The sequence below is a fragment of the Salmo trutta genome, chromosome 15 (assembly GCF_901001165.1).
Source record: "Salmo trutta chromosome 15, fSalTru1.1, whole genome shotgun sequence".
Lineage (NCBI taxonomy): Eukaryota > Metazoa > Chordata > Actinopteri > Salmoniformes > Salmonidae > Salmo > Salmo trutta.
Window position 1 is genome coordinate 9,617,396 of NC_042971.1, and position 20,101 is coordinate 9,637,496.

At 43.3% G+C, this 20,101-nt stretch overlaps 1 pseudogene; it reads right to left on the bottom strand.

Moving 5' to 3' along the window:
• Nucleotides 1-3,365: 3,365 nt before the first annotated feature.
• Nucleotides 3,366-19,293, bottom strand: LOC115148443 (ATP-dependent RNA helicase DHX33-like; annotated as a pseudogene).
• Between the last annotated feature and the right edge of the window lie 808 nt (nt 19,294-20,101).

Below are 20,101 nucleotides of genomic sequence, written 5' to 3' on the forward strand. Positions count from 1 at the left end.
AGTTTATACACTCCCAGTAATGTCAAATGATGGATAATTAGCTTCTCTATGGAAAAGACACTAACCTTCACACATCTAGATGGGGGGGCAGACACAGCAGGGGTTCAAACTATAGAACCCAGTTCCTACATTTGAATTTAAAAATAGATTTTATCAAACAGAACTTTTGTTGTACTGCACTCTCCTCAAACAATAGCATGGTCTTTGTTCACTGTAATAGCAACTGTAAATTTGACAGTGCAGTTAGATTAGCGATAATATAAGCTTTCTGCCCATATAAGACATGTCTATGTCCTGGAAAATGTTCTTGTTACTTACAATGTCATCCTAATCACATTAGCGCACGTTAGCTCAAGCTTCCCGCATGGGGGACACCGATCCCGTAAAGGTAGAGAGGAATAGGAAGAGAGAGGCCCAACTCTGAGGAAAATCTGTCTCCCTCCAGCAGGTGGCATTTTTTCATTGTTTCGCCCACCAAGCAAAGAGTTTTTGTTTGGAGGTCAATGAGAGTGTTGGATTTGGTCAACAAAAAAATCTATGGCTTATTTTCTACCTAAGGTTTATTTGATCAAAAATAAGTTTCGTAATGCTTAAGTTATTATGAGTGTACTGATATAAGTAGAACACGTAACATCCCAGCAACTTTGAGAAAAAACACTTTATATCAGAGTTGTCTCGAGATGGCTATGCATATTAATAGCATGAGGCTAGTAGCATAGCATCTCTCTCCATTGAATACAGGCAATTGACGTCAACAACCCTCATCGAATATTAAAAATAGGATTAAAATAATGACATGTATCCACCAATCCAAAGAATGGAAAGGCAGGAGCTAGATAGCCCACCTTTTTCATAGCTAGTTTGTTTATCAGTTAAGACTGCTTGTTCTAGAGCAGTGCGAAAGGCTAAGCTGATAGTGAAACGATCAGTAGCTATTGAAAGTGATGTTAGCTGGCTAGTTATCCTTGATGGCATCTACATCTGGACCTGTGTGTAATTCAATGCACATGTGACCATGGGAATGGAACATGGGTGGGTGCAATGTATAGGGAAGTCTGTTAACAACCTGTTAGGGATAGGGGGCAGTATTTGCACGGCCGGATAAAAAACGTACCCGATTTAATCTGGTTACTACTCCTGCCCAGTAACTAGAACATGCATATAATTAGTAGATTTGGATAGAAAACACTCTAAAGTTTCTAAAACTGTTTGAATGGTGTCTGTGAGTATAACAGAACTCATATGGCAGGCCAAAACCTGAGAAGATTCCATGCAGGAAGTGGAAATCTGATTTGTGGAATCACCTTCAACACTTTGCCTATGAAACACACCGTGAGTTAGGATTCATTTAGCACTTCCTAAGGCTTCCACTAGATGTCAACAGTCTTTACAAAGTGGTTTGAGTGTTCTCCTGTAAAAACTGACCGAACGAGAGCCCTGGAAAGTTGGTCATAGGCGGATGGCCATGTCTACTATGATGCGCATGCGTGTGGGGACCCTTTCTTTCCGAAACGTTTTATAAGACAATGCAATCGTCCGCCTTGAATATTATTGAAGTTCTGATTGAAAAAGGCCCTAAAGACTTTTGCTATACAACGTTTGACATGTTTGAACGAACGTAAATATTATTTTGTTGCTCTTTCGTGGTGACAAGTCCCGCGGGCTTCGGTACATTTTGAGTAGCCTACAGAACGCGCTAACAAGGAGCTATTGGGACATAAATTATTAACTTTTTCGAACAAAACTACATTTGTTGTGGACCTGGGATTCCTGGAAGTGCCTTCTGATGAAGATAATCAAAGGTAAGTGAATATTTACAATAGTATATTTGATTTTAGATGGTTCCAAGATGGCGCTAACATGTATCGCCTAGCCTATTTTTCTTAGCATAGCACCTCGTTTATTGCAAAGTGTGATTTCACAGTAAAGTTATTTTGAAATCTGGCAATGCGGTTGCATTCACGAGATGTTAATCTATAATTCTTTAAATGACAATATTATAATTTACCAATGTTTTCGAATAGTAATTTTGTAAATTGTAGCGCTGATTCACCGGCAGCATTTGAGGGAAAATATTTTCTGAATTTCACCGCCACAAATGCTGTTTTTGGATATAAATATGAACTTGATAGAACAAAAAATGCATGTATTGTCTAACATAATGTCCTAGGAGTGTCATCTGATGAAGATTGTCAAAGGTTAGTGCATCATTTTAGCTGGTTTTCTGCTTTTGTTGACGCCTGTCTTTGCATTGACAAAACATTACACACAGCTATTTTCAATGTACTGTCCTAACATAATCTAACTTTATGCTTTCGCCGTAAAGCCTTTTTGAAATCGGACAACGTGGTTAGATTAAGGAGATGTTTATCTTTCAAAGGGTGTAAGATAGTTGATTGTTTGAGAAATTTAAATTATTCGATTTATACTGTTTTGAATTTCGCGCGTTGTATCTTGTCAAGCAATCCCGTTAACGGGATCCGAACGGGAAGGGGTATCCCCAACAGGGTATTAAGAACAAATTCTTATTTACAATGACGGCCTATCCCAGCCAAATCCTCCCCTAACCCGGACGACCAATTGTGCGCCGCCCTATGGGACTACCGATCACGGTCGGTTGTGATACAGCCGGGATCGAACCCGGGTCTGTAGTGACACCTCTAGCACTGTAATGCAGTGCCTTAGACCGCTGCGCTACTCAGGAGGCCCGTTTTCACAGATTTTCAATGGGATTCAAGTCTGGGCTTTGGCTGGACCACTCAAGGACTTTCACATTCTTGTTCTAAAGCTATTCTAGTGTTGTTTTGTCGATCATTGTCCTGTTGGAACGTAAATCTTATCCCCAGTCTAAGGTCGTTTGCACTCGGAAGCAGGTTCTCATCAAGGATTTGCCTGTATTTGGCACTAATCATTGTTCCCTCTATTCTGACCAGTCTCCCAGTCACTGAAAAGCATCCCCATAGCATGATGCGGCCACCACAATGCTTCACAGTATTGTGCCTTTTTCTCAGGAGTTGCTTTGGTCCGGCTACTCTCCCATAAAGCCCAGATTGGTGAAGTGCTCTAGAGACTGTTGTCCTTCTGGCAAGTTCTCCCATCTCAGCCAAGGAACTCTGTAGTTCTTTCAGGATGGTCATTGGGTTCTTGGTCACCTCCCTGACCAAGGTCATTCTTGCCCAGTTGCTCAGTTTGGTCGGAGGGCCAGCTCTAGGCAGTTTCATAACAATGAATGGATCTAAATACAGGCATATCCTTGACGAGAATCTGCTTTCGAGTGCAAACAATCTTAGACAGGGGATAAGATTTACGTTCCAACTGGACAATTTGTCACGGTTGTCAAAAGGAGGAGACCAAAGTGCAGCGTGTGTGTCGTTCCACATTTTATTTATACTGTGAAACTATGCAATACATAAATAAACTGAATGACAAATCAACAAACCATGACGCAGAGGTGAAACATACACGACTCAAAATAAATCTCCCACAAACCCAGGTGGGACAAACACCAACTTAAATATGACCTCCAATTAGAGACAACGATGACCAGCTGCCTCTAATTGGAGATCATCTCAAACAAAGCCCAACATAGAAATACAAAAACTAGAACAACCCAACATAGAAAAACTAAACCAGAAAACCCCACTGTCACACCCTGACCTACTCTACCATAGAAAATAACAGCTTACCATGGTCAGGACGTGACACAATTATTATTTTTTAAACCTTTATTTAACTAGGCAAGTCAGTTAAGAACAAATTCTTATGTTCAATGACAGCCTAGAAACAGTACCTGTATGTCCCATTTTTTAAGCAAGTGACAAACAGCCAATAAGTTAGACCAGGCGCCAATATTTAAATATGAACATTTAATTTAAGTCAGATGTTAAATATTTATGTTTGAAGGAATAACCAGGAATAACCACCTACTTCTGTGAGGTAATCTATGCTGCTAAGAAACAAGCAAATATTTATAATGAGTGTTTGAACTCAATCATGATGAGACCTCATTTCTGGTTGTGTAGCAAATATGTGGCAACATGCAATGATTAGGCAATAGCTGGAAGAGAGAAAACAAATGAAGAAAAAAATGTCAGCTTGTAACAACAGTAGCAGGAACTTTAGTTTGTAACTTCAGTCATAGACAGGTTAGCTGAAGTCACAAAAACAATGTGCATGCTTCAATGGGGCAGAAAGCCATGTGTTGTGATTCTGGATGACAAGATAGCTAGCAAAAATGACAGTAAGCTGCCATGTGGGGAATCGTATGGGGCTAGTTTTATCTTGTTCTTGATACCATGTCTTGTTTTGACTGATGTCACGTCTATGCAAATATGGTTCAAATTCACAAGCTAGCTAACCAATGACTGTAACAATGTATTTGAGAGACAACAAGTGCTCATTGTGCAAATGTATTTATGTTTTCAATAAACATTGGAGACTAAATATAGTTTACATGTTGTCAACAATCTAAGCCAACCCTGTCTGTTTTGCCCCATAGTTGTGCATGCGCCTATAGGCCAGAGGAATCTAGCTCTTTGTTGTTCAGCAGATGTCAACTCTAATAAAACATGCTGCTTGTCCATGAAGAGGTAGAAATCACAAAGAACCCACACGCCTCTCTCTTTCAGACCTGTCCAAATGCTAAATGTTCTGCCTTGGACTGGCACACAAGGAGTGCTGAAGAGTTTTTCTATGCTGTGAATCTTTGTGTAAACAAAAACTAGCGATTCAGCAAACAGGAAAGAGTAGAATGTCAATCTTCTTTCTATCATGCTTCCATCCAGTATTGTCACTGGGTTGGGGGTGAGCAGGGGTTAGGTGTGTCACTGGTCAGCAAGGTTAGGATCTGCTGTGGTCTCTTGTCACTCCAGAGGTCTGTCCAGTCAGAGGCTAGCTCTTGGTGGGGCGGAGCTTCCGGAGGAAGTTCTCGGGTGCGGCCTCCACCAGCCAATCAGCATCAACCAGACACAGGTCCCTCATGTAGCACTTAGAGGTGTGCAGGGGCTCATTGAAGACCACGTAGGTGGGCTTGGCTTGGAAGAGGACAGAGGAGGGGTGGATGGGTACACGCTGGGGGGTGTCCAGGGCCATGTAGCTGCCGTCTGGCTGCAACTCTACAGCGTTTACAAACAGACCCATGGGCCAGGCAGCGACGCACGCTCCCCGTGTCCAACCCACACGACTCCAGAGGGGAGAAGGAGATGGTCATTATGTGTGAAAAGAGCTACATCATTTGTGTATATACAATGGATTTGTTCAGGTGAAAGATATCCATGTATTAGTTCATCAAGCAAATAAGAAGACCTTGAAACAATGCCACAAACACATTTGGAAGCATACATTTCAGTGTGCAAATTCCCCTTTTTTGCTGATGAACAGCAATTTTGAGAGAACTGGTTACTTGTGGTGTTATGGATTTGTTTCGGTACCTTGAGGCAGATATCTCGTAGCTGTGCACGGACCTCTCCAACCACGGTCATGTTCCTGCTGTTGACAAAGTTCTCCCGACACCACTCCTACAACACGGGACACACATCAGAGCCTGTACTGAATCTACACTATATATAAATGATAACACTGCACAAAGAACACAGGGCCAGTTTCCCAGACACAGACTAAGACTACTTCTGGGCTAAAAACAATGCTCAATAGAGAACCTCTAATGAAACAGCATTTTAGCCTGGAAATTTAACTCTACGCGGTGCATTCGGAAAGTATTCAGACCCCTTCTCTTTTTCAACATTTTGTAATGTTACAGCCTTATTCTAAAATAAATTAAATTAAAATGTTCCTCATCAATCTACACACAATACCCATAATGACAAAGTGAAAGTAGATTTTTATACATTTTTGCCAATTTATTAAAAATAAAAAACTGAAATACCTTATTTACATAAGTATTCAGGTGTATCCGGTTTCCATTGAACATCCTTGAGACGTTTCTACAACTTGATTGGAGTCCACCTGTGGAAAATTCAAATGATTGGACATGATTTGGAAAGGCACACACCTGTCTATATAAGGTCCCACAATTGACAGTGTATGTCAAACCAAGCCATGATGTTGAAGGAATTGTCTGTAGAGCTCCGAGACAGGATTGTGTCGAGGCACAGATCTGGGGAAGGGTACCAAAACATTTCTGCAGCATTGCAGCATTAAATGAAAGTTTGGAACCACCAAGACTCTTCCTAGAGCTGGCCGCCCCGCCAAACTGAGCAATCGGGGGAGAAGGGCCTTGGTCAGGTAGGTGACCAAGAACCCGATGGTCACTCTGACAGAGCTCCAGAGTTCCTCTGTGGAGATGGGAGAACCTTTCAGAAGGACAACCATCTCTGCAGCATTCCACCAATAAGGCCTTTATGGTAGAGTGGCCAGAGGGAAGCCACTCCTCAGTAAAAGGCACATGACAGCCAGCTTGGAGTTTGCTAAAAGGCCATTAGAAATAAGATTCTCTCGTCTGATGAAACCAAGACTTAACTATTTGGCCTGAATGCCAAATGTAACAAATGTAATGTAACAAAATGTGGAAAACGTCAAGGGGTCTGAATACTTTCCGAATGCACTGTATGTCCAGAGGTACTGTATACAGCTGATCATAGCTGAAGTGCATTTTGTATAGACTCCCCCACAGGCTTCTTCTTCCTCGAGTTATCCACTGACCCTGTTGGCGTTCACTTTCTTGAAGGTTCTGTAGATGTTGAGCAGGGTCAAGTGATCTCCCTCGCTGGTGAACTTCTTGCGTGCGGCAAGACACTCCTCTCGGCGTACAGGGGGGTTGTAGAGCACCGTGTCCACCGACAGCAGAGAAACGATGGTCAGCACCTCCTTGGAACACTGGATGTCTGGCGACAGCAGGATGGTCTGTAGATGTAGACACACAAGAGAGAGATACAGCAAGGGAGAATGTGTTAATACAGTATTTATTGTTGGTCATGGGGATCAATACAAACAACCTCCAATAAAAAGCCCCTTTCCTGTGTGTCTGTGTCTTACCTTGGCATAGCGTGGCTCCAGGGGGAAGCTGGCAAATCTTCTTGCCCAGAGGAGTGAGGGTGACCTGCTCATCTTTCTTCTCTACAGCCCCTAGTAGATCCAGCTGCTACACTGCCGTACGCATTGCCTCTGAACAGTCATATTAACATTACGTTATTACAACCAACTCAGACCAAACACGTCGACAACATCACACTATTTCAACAAGATGAATGCAATAACTAAATGTAAGTTGCTCTGGATAAGAGAGTCTGCTAAATGACTAAAATGTAAACGTAATTACAGTAGTACGACTAACTCCTATCTGAGTCTACATATCAGTGGATTAATGTAATAACACTTCTGAAGACGTTAACATCACAGTGAACACACAGCAGACCTGGGACTGGATGACAGACTGCTTACCAGGAGAAGGCTTAGACATGAAGTCAAAGTTCATCACGTCAGGAATCCCCCAGAGCCAGAAGCTGCAGCATGACACAGGCCAGGTTACACCTACAGGGGAGAACACGGGAGCAGAACAGTTACACCTGCAGAGGAGAGAACAGAGGAGCAGAACATTCACTCATAATGACCTAGAGATGTATCAACTTATGCTGCAGCAAGAACTGGGTCGTGTTCATTAGGGCACATCGTAGCAAAAACGTTTACAGTGGCGAATGAAAACGAGCGTTTCTTATTGGACATGTTAAGGTGCCTCACCATTTCGTGCCTACTAAAAATTACCCTGTTCTCTTTTAACAGGTGAACAGTGACAGTAACTAGATTTGCTTCGACTCCTAATCTAAGCCATGGTGGTCCTACTCACCTCTGTATCTCAGGCACGGTCATGGGGATGAGGTTGTCAAACTCGTCCTCGGTGTAGAGGCGGTAGACAGACCCGGAGTCCTCTCTGCCAGCCCTGCCCACCCTCTGCCACGCCTGGGCTTTACACTTTCCAATCATCTCTTAAATATTTATGAATAGATCCACCATTGAGCACAAAAACAACACTTGTTACAGAATATTTTACATAGAAATGGCATCTGTCAGACAAACCATGCTTGACAACATGATCCAATAAGACAGAAAAATAGAACAACATTGCACTGCTAACACCTCCAGACCACTCTCTGGGGGGCAGACAGAAACACATTACAAATAATGAGGAACACAATGAAAATAAGTCTGTAGACTTTATTATATATGTTAATCTTCAATGATTTTTTAAAGCCTATTTTTGTTTTATATTTTTTTGAAAATATAAAATTTCATAATTCGAGTTCATTCATTTATTTGTTCACACTAGGCCACAGACCTGAGTGACTCGCAAGTAGAGAAACAGAGTTTAAAAAGCATTGTGTACAGTCAGTGAGGAATCTCACCTGGGTTGAAGTGTTTTGCTTTCACCATGCCTGTATCAATTAGGTATTTGATCCCTGAGATGGTGATCGACGTCTCAGCGATGTAGGTTGAGAGAATGACCTTCCTACAACCCTGGCAAAACAATACAGTTGCTTGAGGAGACCATGTATCACATTATACAGTGCCTTCAGAAAGTATTCATACCCCTTGACTTATTCCACATTTCATTACAGCCTGAATTCAAAATGTAATAAATCAATGTAACATGTTCCCCTTCTTTGCGAGGCATAGGAAATCCTCTGTGATATTTGTGGTTGAATCTGTGTTTGAAATTCACTGCTCGACTGAGTGACTTTACAGATAATTGTATGTGTGGGGTACAGAGACGAGGTAGTCATTAAAAAACATTCATGTTAAACACTAGTATTGCACTTAGTGAGTCCATGCTTATTATGTGACTTCTTAATCAAATTTTTACTCCTGAACTTATTTAGGTTTGCCATAACAAAGCGGTTGAATACTTATTGACATTTCAGCTTTTCATTTTTAATGAATTTGTCAATTTTTCTAAAAACATAATTCCACTTTGACATTATGGGGTATTGTGTGTAGGCCAGTGACACATCGCAATTTAATTCATTTTAAATTCAGGCAGTAACACAACAGAATGTGGAAAAAGTCAAGGGGTGTGAATACTTTCTGAAGAAACTGTAGATGACTGCAGGACATTGAGGTGGGTGTAGGTGTATCCTACCTTACGTGCGGGCTGGAAGACCCTGAGCTGCTGAGCAGGGGACAGAGAGGCGTACAGGGGGATGACTGTCATGGGACCACAGCCGTCAGGGAGGTACTTGGCGATGTCACGGCAGGTACGGGCCAGCGCCTCTATCTCCTCCTGACCTGTCATGAACACCAGGATGTCATGTGATGTAGGGGCTTCCTGTTTAGAATGGACACATCACAACCCCATCCTGTCTGTCATCATATGGTGATTTGGAATCATGTCTCCAACTTGTGTTTCCAGAAAGGTATGATTAATGTAAGTTATAAGGTTGAGTAGTGATAGCCTGGTTAGTAGCCTGACTGAACTAGTGAGTGCAGCGTTCAGTCTGGTTTAACCAGGCCAGGTGTCTGGGCCATCATTAACTGAATCAACTCTTTCTACATGAGACATTTCTCTTCAGCTAAAAGCACCCCAGCAGCCAGGCCAGCCACACTTATGTACCTGATGGATCTGGAAGACTGAGGCCAGTGCAGCCTGCAGATAGTCAGACTGGGGATGCTTGGTGTAGTAGATTTGGATGGGGTGCAGCCTGCCCTCCAGGTACAGCACAGGAGACTTGTTGAAGTACTGAGAAAGGAGGTCCACATCCATGGTGGCAGACATCACGATCACCCAGAATGGTACATTGAAGAGACAATACATCAGATTTATTTATAAACCCTCTTTTTTTTTTTTAAATCAGCAGTTGTCATAAAGTGTTTTTACAGAAAGAACAAGACTACAAGCCACCAGTCTTAAGGTGGTCTGTGCAGAGTAATGTTGACATTGTACATCTGTACTTTGAAGAATGAAACATCAGCCCAGGGGGGGCATGTACGCACACACACACACACACACACACACTTATGTTAAAAAACACAACCACCCTATGACAATTTTTATCTATGGAGTCTAACGTTAGTGACCGAGCCTGAAATTCAAACTGAAATGTTCTGTTTCACCGTTGTTTCAGATCCTATCAGTTTTGAGTCCAGGCTTCTGAGTCTAGTAGTGACCTACCGTGAGGGGAATCTTGTTCTGTTCTCTGCGTTTGCGTTGGGCTACCTTCATCACTCCAAACAGCACGTCAGTGTGCACCGTGCGCTTGTGAGCCTCATCCAGCAACACCACAGTGTAGCGCAGCCGTAAGGGGTCTCATATGACCTCCCGCAGGAGCATACCATCCGTCATGAACTTTAGCTTTGTCTCTGAGGAGGTGACATCCTCAAATCGCACCGTGTAGCCAACCTGAAGAGCATTTCCTGTTAGGCCCATCTTGAGAGTTTGGTAATGGTATCAGTCCCATATATGCAGCCATGCTGCTGCCACTCGGCCATTGATGATGATCTAAACTGCGAGGGAAAGTATGAGCACCACATCCTTGCTATTTGATGCGTGTTCAAAATGTGTCTGTCTTTTTCGCCATAGAGTTTGACCCCTGATTGTAATGTAAAAGGTTGTTTTTATTTACCAGCTTCCCCAGTTGAGCTCTCTTCTCCTCTGCCACCCTCGATGCCTGGGAGATAGCTGCCAGTCAGCGGGGCTGTGTGACTGCAACGATGCCCTGTCGCCCGATGCCATACAAGTACTGAGGGATCTGGGTGGTCTTCCCAGAACCAGTCTCACCTGAGGGACAGGGCATCGCAAGACACAATGGTTTGTCAGCTAGGTAGCTAACATAATAATAGTTCAAGGGAAAAATCTACAGTATATGCAACCACATGAAGAAGAAAGTCAACATTGTTAAATCAGGTGAACAGGTGAGACCTATGGTGTATTACTGTATTACTGTATTACTAGGAACCAAAAAGAATCAAACTGAATGAAACAGGGAGCATGGTGCTACAGTGGGTTGAGATTTGAGATAAAATATCCACAGGAAAGTATTATTAAACTGACTTCAAAATGCGGTTCTCTGTGTGTGGCTGGCAATCAAGATGTGTTTGCTCATAACCTAAGGCATGTGCACAAGATGGAAGTACATGCACGTGATGCATGCATATTAACAAAAGTTTTTCAGGTGTTCACATGGTTTTGTGCATGTGCCAGGTGATAGAAATTTCAACGACAGAACTGTGAGAGGGGTCCAGCTGCAGACATCATCTCTCAGGCCCCTCTCTTTTTTTTAATTTAACTAGGCATGTCAGGTAAGAACAAATTCAAATCAAATTTTATTGGTCACATACACATGGTTTTTTTTTTTATTTCACCTTTATTTAACCAGGTAGGCAAGTTGAGAACAAGTTCTGATTTACATTTGCGACCTGGCCAAGATAAAGCAAAGCAGTTCGACACATACAACAACACAGAGTTACACATGGAGTAAAACAAACATACAGTCAATAATACAGTAGAAAAATAAGTCTATATTCAATGTGAGCAAATGAGGTGAGATAATGGAGGTAAAGGCAAAAAAAGGCCATGGTGGCAAAGTAAATACAATATAGCAAGTAAAACACTGGAATGGTAGATGTGTAGTGGAAGAAAGTGCAAAGTAGAAATATAAATAATGGGGTGCAAAGGAGCAAAATAAATACATAAATAAATACAGTAGGGGAAGCGGTAGTTGTTTGGGCTAAATTATAGATGGGCTATCTACAGGTGCAGTGATATGTGAGCTGCTCTGACAGCTGGTGCTTAAAGCTAGCGAGGGAGATAAGTGTTTCCAGTTACAGAGATTTTTGTAGTTCGTTCCAGTCATTGGCAGCGGAGAACTGGAAGGAGAGACAGCCAAAGGAGGAATTGGCTTTGGGGGTGACCAGAGAGCTATACCTGCTGGAGCGCGTGCTACAGGTGGGTGCTGCTGTGGTGACCAGTGAGCTGAGATAAGGGGGGACTTTACCTAGCAGGGTCTTGTAGATGACCTGGAGCCAGTGGGTTTGGCAACGAGTATGTTAATATGTTAATGCGAGTGTAGCGAAATGCTTGTGCTTCTAGTTCCGACCATGCAGTACGTTTGCCCACTTACAAAGAAATGATCAGTCTATAATTTTAATGGTAGGTTTATTTGAACAGTGAGAGACAGAATAACAACAAAAACATCCAGAAAAATGCATGTCAAAAATATTATAAATTGATTTGCATTTTAATGAGAGAAATAAGTATTTGACCCCTCTGCAAAACATGACTTAGTACTTGGTGGCAAATCCCTTGTTGGCAATCACAGAGGTCAGACGTTTCTTGTAGTTGGCCACCAGGTTTGCACACATCTCAGGAGGGATTTTGTCCCACTCCTCTTTGCAGATCTTCTCCAAGTCATTAAGGTTTCGAGGCTGACGTTTGGCAACTCGAACCTTCAGCTCCCTCCACAGATTTTCTATGGGATTAAGGTCTGGAGACTGGCTAGGCCACTCCAGGGCCTTAATGGGCTTCTTCTTGAGCCACTCCTTTGTTGCCTTGGCCGTGTGTTTTGGGTCATTGTCATGCTGGAATACCCATCCACGACCCATTTTCAATGCCCTGGCTGAGGAAAGGAGGTTCTCACCCAAGATTTGACGGTACATGGCTCCGTCCATCATCCCTTTGATGTGGTGAAGTTGTCCTGTCCCCTTAGCAGAAAAACCCCCCCAAAACATAATGTTTCCACCTCCATGTTTGACGGTGGGGATGGTGTTCTTGGGGTCATAGGCAGCATTCCTCCTCCTCCAAACATGGCGAGTTGAGTTGATGCCAAAGAGCTCCATTTTGGTCTCATCTGACCACAACACTTTCACCCAGTTGTCCTCTGAATCATTCAGATGTTCATTGGCAAACTTCAGACGGGCATGTATATGTGCTTTCTTGAGCAGGGGAACCTTGCGGGCGCTGCAGGATTTCAGTCCTTCACGGCGTAGTGTTACCAATTGTTTTCTTGGTGACTATGGTCCCAGCTGCCTTGAGATCATTGACAAGATCCTCCCGTGTAGTTCTGGGCTGATTCCTCACCGTTCTCATGATCATTGCAACTCCACAAGGTGAGATCTTGCATGGAGCCCCAGGCCGAGGGAGATTGACAGTTCTTTTGTGTTTCTTCCATTTGCGAATAATCACACCAACTGTTGTCACCTTCTCACCAACCTGCTTGGAGATGGTCTTGTAGCCCATTCCAGCCTTGTGTAGGTCTACAATCTTGTCCCTGACATCCTTGGAGAGCTCTTTGGTCTTGGCCATGGTGGAGAGTTTGGAATCTGATTGATTGATTCCTTCTGTGGACAGGTGTCTTTTATACAGGTAACAAGCTGAGATTAGGAGCACTCCCTTTAAGAGTGTGCTCCTAATCTCAGCTCGTTACCTGTATAAAAGACACCTGGGAGCCAGAAATCTTTCTGATTGAGACGGGGTCAAATACTTATTTCCCTCATTAAAATGCAAATCAATTTATAACATTTTTGACATGCGTTTTTCTGGATTTTTTGTTGTTATTCTGTCTCTCACTGTTCAAATAAACCTACCATTAAAATTATGGACTGATCATTTCTTTGTCAGTGGGCAAATGTACAAAATCAGCAGGGGATCAAATACTTTTTCCCCTCACTGTACATTTTAAGCTAAAACATTGCTGTATAATGGATTATACTACAATGATGGCATAACCTGAACCAGGGGTGTCAAACATAGGGGTCCAATCTGGCCAGCGGGTGACTTGAGTAAAAAATTCAAATAGTAATATGTTTAGTAAAAAATTGTTGAACAAACTCAATATACTTTAAAATGACTAAAACCAAATTGAAACTGTGTATAAATTATATTCATACAGTTTCCAGACTGTCCAGCTAAGAATCACTAGACAGTAAGGGAGCATTGAAAATTCCAAAAACGATGGATAGAGGAATTGTTTTGCAAACTTTTAAGGCAAGGAAATATAACCAATTTTCAGTATGGCCCTCCGGACCTCGTTGAAGACCGAATGCAGACCCCGCGGCAAAATGAGTTCGACACCCCTGGCCTAAACGAAAAACTCTGATAAGACTTTTATTTTCCTTTTGACACACATTTTAATCTCAGAGACAATCAGAGGAAATCCATAATTACATTTACATTACATTTTAGTCATTTAGCAGACTCTCTTATCCAGAGCGACTTACAGTAGTGAATGCATACATTTCATGCACAATATCAAAAGTGTCAGTTAACAAAAACATTAAGATCCCGCCACAAAGCCTACAAGCTTTAAAACTATTGTGACATTAATTTTCATTAAACACCGAATACTCGTCCCACCAGTAGGTGGCAGTATAGTCATATCATTGAGGGCTCTGGTGTTCAGCACAGTAGGTGGCGGTAATGCACCAACGTTGGATGCCAACCACCGAAAAACCCTACCGAAGGAGGAGGCTGCTAGCTAGCTAGGGAACTACAGTACAGTGTCCCCCACCTGCCAAGTGCTGCTGTTCTGCAGTTCTGTTAATGTTACGGTGAGGGAAGTACAGTCGTGGCCAAAAGATTTGAGAATGACACAAATATTAATTTTCACAAAGTTTGCTGCTTCAGTGTCTTTAGATATTTTTGTCAGATGTTACTATGGAATACTGAAGTATAATTACAAGCATTTCATAAGTGTCAAAGGCTTTAATTGACAATTACATGAAGTTGATGCAAAGAGTCAACATTTGCAGTGTTGACCCTTCTTTTTCAAGACCTCTGCAGTCCGCCCTGGCATGCTGTCAACTAACTTCTGGGCCACATCCTGACTGATGGCAGCCCATTCTTGTATAATCAATGCTTGGAGTTTGTCAGAATTTGTGGGTTTTTGTTTGTCCACCTGCCTCTTGAGGATTGACCACAAGTTCTCAATGGGATTAAGGTCTGGGGAGTTTCCTGGCCATGGACCCAAAATATCGATGTTTTGTCCCCCGAGACACTTAGTTAGCCCTTTTGCCTTATGGCAAGGTGCTCCATCATGCTGGAAAAGGCATTGTTCGTCACCAAACTGTTCCTGGATGGTTGGGAGAAGTTGCCCTCGGAGGATGTGTTGGTACCATTCTTTATTAATGGCTGTGTTCTTAGGCAAAATTGTGAGTGAGCCCCATCCCTTGGCTGAGAAGCAATCCCACACATGAATGGTCTCAGGATGCTTTACTGTTGGCACGACACAGGACTGATGGTAGCGCTCACCTTGTCTTCTCCGGACAAGCTTTTTTCCGGATGCCCCAAACAATCGGAAAGGGGATTCATCAGAGAAAATGTTCTCAGCAGTCCAATCCCTGTACCTTTTGCAGAATATCAGTCTGTCCCTGATGTTTTTCCTGGAGAGAAGTGGCTTCTTTGCTGCCCTTCTTGACACCAGGCCATCCTCCTGCTGCCATTCCTGAGCAAGCTCTGTACTGGTGGTGCCCCGATCCCGCAGCTGAATCAACTGTAGGAGACGGTCCTGGCGCTTGCTGGACTTTCTTGGGCGCCCTGAAGCCTTCTTCACAACAATTGAACCGCTCTCCTTGAAGTTCTTGATGATCTGATAAATGGTTGATTTAGGTGCAATCTTACTGGCAGCAATATCCTTGCCTGTGAAGCCCTTTTTGTGCAAAGCAATGATGACGGCACGTGTTTCCTTGCAGGTAACCATGATTGACAGAGGAAGAACAATGATTCCAAGCGCCACCCTCCTTTTGAAGCTTCCAGTCTGTTATTCGAACTCAATCCAGCCTTGTCCTCGTCAACACTCAGACCTGTGTTAACGAGAGAATCCCTGACATGATGTCAGCTGGTCCTTTTGTGGCAGGGCTGAAATGCAGTGGAAATGTTTTTTTTTGGATTCAGTTCATTTGCATGGCAAAGAGGGACTTTGTAATTAATTGCAATTCATCTGATCACTCCTCATAACATTCTGGAGTATATGCAAATTGCCATCATACAAACTGAGGCAGCAGACTTTGTGAAAATAAAAATTTGTGTCATTCTCAAAACTTTTGGCCACGACTGTACACTATATATACAAAAGTACATGGACACCCCTTCATATTAGTGGATTCAGCTATTTCAGCCACAGCCGTTGCTGTCAGGTGTACAAAATCAAGCACACAGCCATGCAATCGCCATAGACAAACATTGGCAGTAGAATGGCCTTACTGACGAGTTCAATGACTTTCAACGTGGCACCGTCAAAGGATGCCTCCTTTCCAACAAGTCAGATGGTCACATTTCTGCCATGCTAGAGCTGCCTAGGTCAACCATAAGTGCTGTTATTGTGATGCGGAAACATTTAGGAGCAGCATCGGCTCAGTCGCGAAGCGGTAGGCCACACAAGCTCATAGAACGGGACCACGGAGTGCTGAAGCACACTGGGTTGCAACACACTACCAAGTTCCAAACTGCCTCTGGAAGCAACGTCAGCACAAGAACTGTTCATCGGGAGCTTCATAAAATGGGTTTCCATGGCCGAGCAGCCACACACAAGCCTAAGATCCCAATAGGCAATGCCAATTGTCGGCTGGAGTGGTGTAAAGCTTGCCGCCATTGGACTCTGGAGCAGTGGAAATGCATTATCTGGAGTGATGAATCACGCTTCACCATCTGGCAGTCCAATTGGCGGATGCCAAGAGAACGCTACCTGCCCCCAATGCATAGTGCCAACTGTAAAGTTTAGTGGAAGAGGAATAATGGTCTATGGCTGTTTTTCATGGTTAGGGCTAAGCGGCAGGTAGCCTAGTGGCAGGTAGCCTAGTGGCAGGTATAGCCTAGTGGCAGGTATAGCCTAGTGGCAGGTATAGCCTAGTGGCAGGTATAGCCTAGTGGCAGGTATAGCCTAGTGGCAGGTATAGCCTAGTGGCAGGTATAGCCTAGTGGCAGGTATAGCCTAGTGGCAGGTATAGCCTAGTGGCAGGTATAGCCTAGTGGCAGGTATAGCCTAGTGGCAGGTATAGCCTAGTGGCAGGTAGCCTAGTGGCAGGTAGCCTAGTGGCAGGTAGCCTAGTGGTTAGAGTGCTGGCACAGTAACCGAAAGGTTGCTATATCAAATCCCCGAGCTGACAAGGTAAAAATCTGTTTTTCTTCCCCTGAACAAGGCAGTTAACGCACTGTTCCTAGGCCGTCATTGTAAATAAAAATTTGTTCTTAACTGACTTGCCTAGTTAAATAAAGGTTAAATTAAAAATGTAAATAAATAAATAAGCCCCTTAGTTCCAGTGAAGGGAAATCTTAACTCTACAACATACAATTATGTGCTTCCAACTTTGTGGCAACAGTTTGGGGAAGGCCCTTTTCTGTTTCACAATGACAATGCCCCTATGCACAAAGTGAGGTCCATACAGAAATGGTTTGTCGAGATTGCTGTGGAAGAACTTGACTGGCATGTACAGAGCCCTGACCTGAACCCCATCGAACACCTTTGGAATGAATTGGAACGCAGACTCCGAGCCAGGCCTAATCGACCAACATCAGTGCCCAACCTCACTAATGCTCGTAGCTGAATGGAAGCAAGTCCCTGCAGCAATGTTCCAACATCTAGTGGAAAGCCTTCCCTGAAGAATGCAGGCTGTTACAGTAGCAAAAGGGGGGACCAACTCCATTTTGGAATGAGATGTTCAGCGAGCAGGTGTCCACATACTTTTGGTCATGTAGTGTAGCTAGCGTAGCCAACCCAACTCTCATGTGGCAATACCGGGCAGTGATTACCCTCGCTGTAACTTTAAAATAACTGTGGGAAAGCATTTACATTTTAGTCATTTAGCAGACGCACTTATCCAGAGCGACTTACAGTAGTGAATGCATACATTTCATTTCATGCATTTTTTTGTACTGGCCCCTCGTTGGAAAGCAGTGCTCGGCAGGCAGGGGCACTGTGTGCCAGTGTCCTAGCTAGCAGGTAAATAATATTTTCCTGTGGATATTTTGTCTCAAGTTTTGACCCACTGAATGACCAACTGCACAGACAACCGGTAGACTAAGTTCAAATGTAATTGTATTAAAGGGAACTTTACAAGTTTTTGCAGTGCTTTGTTTCAGACTGTATACCAATAATTGGTATCACAGTCTGATTTATTAGGAAAAAGTATGGAGAGCACACAATTTGGAACTATTATGTGAGTCTACGGTAATTACATCCTTGCTATGATTTTATCTTTACTGTTAATAAATAGGCAAAATATCCAATCAAAGACCTGCGTCTGGAAAGCGGCTTTATTTATGCTTTGCACATGTTAAGCTATGAACATTGAGAAGGGTGAAATTGCAGTCTTCAATTCGTGGCGTTCCTGCATGTGCGCATTCCTGCATCTGCAGGAACACATCTTTATACTTCTATTGGGCAATTTGTAAGTTAGGACAGGCGGGAGCGCTCCAGTATTGTTGGTGGCGTTAATGCACAAAAACGTTGGGTGCCAGCCGCCGAGAAACTCCAAAAAAGAAGGGGCGGGGCCGATAACTGTAGCTAGCTAGCCATATACCCGTAGACAGTGTCCTTCGTCTCTGCCTGTCGGGCACTGTTTTTTTTTACTGTTCTGTTAACGACGGCGAGGTCAGGTGTTCGGCAGGAGGGAGCGAAGGACACTGTGCTAGCTAGCACACGGGTGTCCCTAACTAGCAAGCTAGCTAGTTACCCAGTGTCGCCTGTCAGGCAGTTTTCTCCGGCACACAGCAGTTGGAAGGCGGGGGCGACATGTCCTAGCTTTTTTATTTAACTAGCAAGCTAGCACATGGTGTCGTCCAAACCTCCCGGCTGCTGTGCTAAAGGGAGGAGGGGGCGACTGATAGACAGTGTCCTTTGGCCCCTCTTGCCGGGCATTGTTTTCCCGCAGTTTTGTTATTAACTATGGTGAGGGTGTTCAGCAGGTGAGAGCGAAGGACATTGACTACCGGTGTCACTCCCACTACCTAGCAAGGAGGCAGGTGTGAAAACGGATAAAATGTATTTCCCTTTTGCCCCGCAATAAAAAGTGTCACAAGCATGAAGATGCTCAGGGGGAGGCGTTCCTGCATATGCAGCATTGCCCTAAATTGCGTAGCGTGATGCAGTTGCACACTATTGCGAACAGTTGCAAGAGAATGGGCATGGTCTATAGAAACAAGCTTATTCTCAACGCGTGTCCAAAAGGAAATGAAACAGAAGATACGTTTTTATGGACACATACATCCGAGCTAAACAGCTGTTTACCTCATCGACGCAGTTCCCATGTGGTAAATTCCGTCGCATCAGTTTGACGTCATTGAACCATCTAACGGTGACTATGTGCCTTGACAATGGGGGCCAACACCTAGCCTCATTGCGCGCGAGATGGCGCTGCCTTCAATATCTTGGCACCTTTGGGTTAAAATGTCTATTTTTTTCTCGTTTGGATTTTCAGGTGGGCGGGCTTAGAGGCGTGTCTAGAAACTTTAGATTGGTCACTTATGACAGAGAGGAAACGGAAGAGATGCCCAACTCGGCAGAAAATCTATCTCCTCCAGCAGGTGGCGTGTTTTCGTTGTTTCGCCCACCAAGAAATACGTTTTGAATGGAGTTGTCTCGAGATGACTATGCATATTCATGTCTGGCATGAGGCTAGTAGCATAACATAATTCAATTCAAAGGGCTTTATTGACATGGGAAACATGTTTTCATTGCCAAAGGAAGTGAAATACAATAATTTGCAGAAGTAAAATAAACGATAAACATTACACACACAAAGTGCTAAAGGAATAGAGACATTTCACATGTCATATTATGACTGTATACCGTGTTGTAACGATGTGCAAATAGTTAAAGTACAAAAGGGAAACATAAATATGGGTTTTATTTACAACAGTTTTGTTCTTCACTAGTTTCCATTTTCTTGTGGCAACAGGTCACAAATCTTGCTACTGTGGTATTTAACGCAATATATATGGGAGTTTATCGAAATTGGATTTCTTTTCAAATTATTTGTGGGTCTGTGTAATCTGAGGGAAATATGTGTCTCTAATATGATCATACATTTGGCAGGAAATTAGGAAGTGCAGGTCAGTTTCCACCCAATTTTGTGGGCTGTGTGCACATAGCCTGACTTTTCTTGAGAGCCAGGTTTGCCTATGGCGGCCTGAGTCTGTAGATAGTCAAAGCTTTCCTTACTT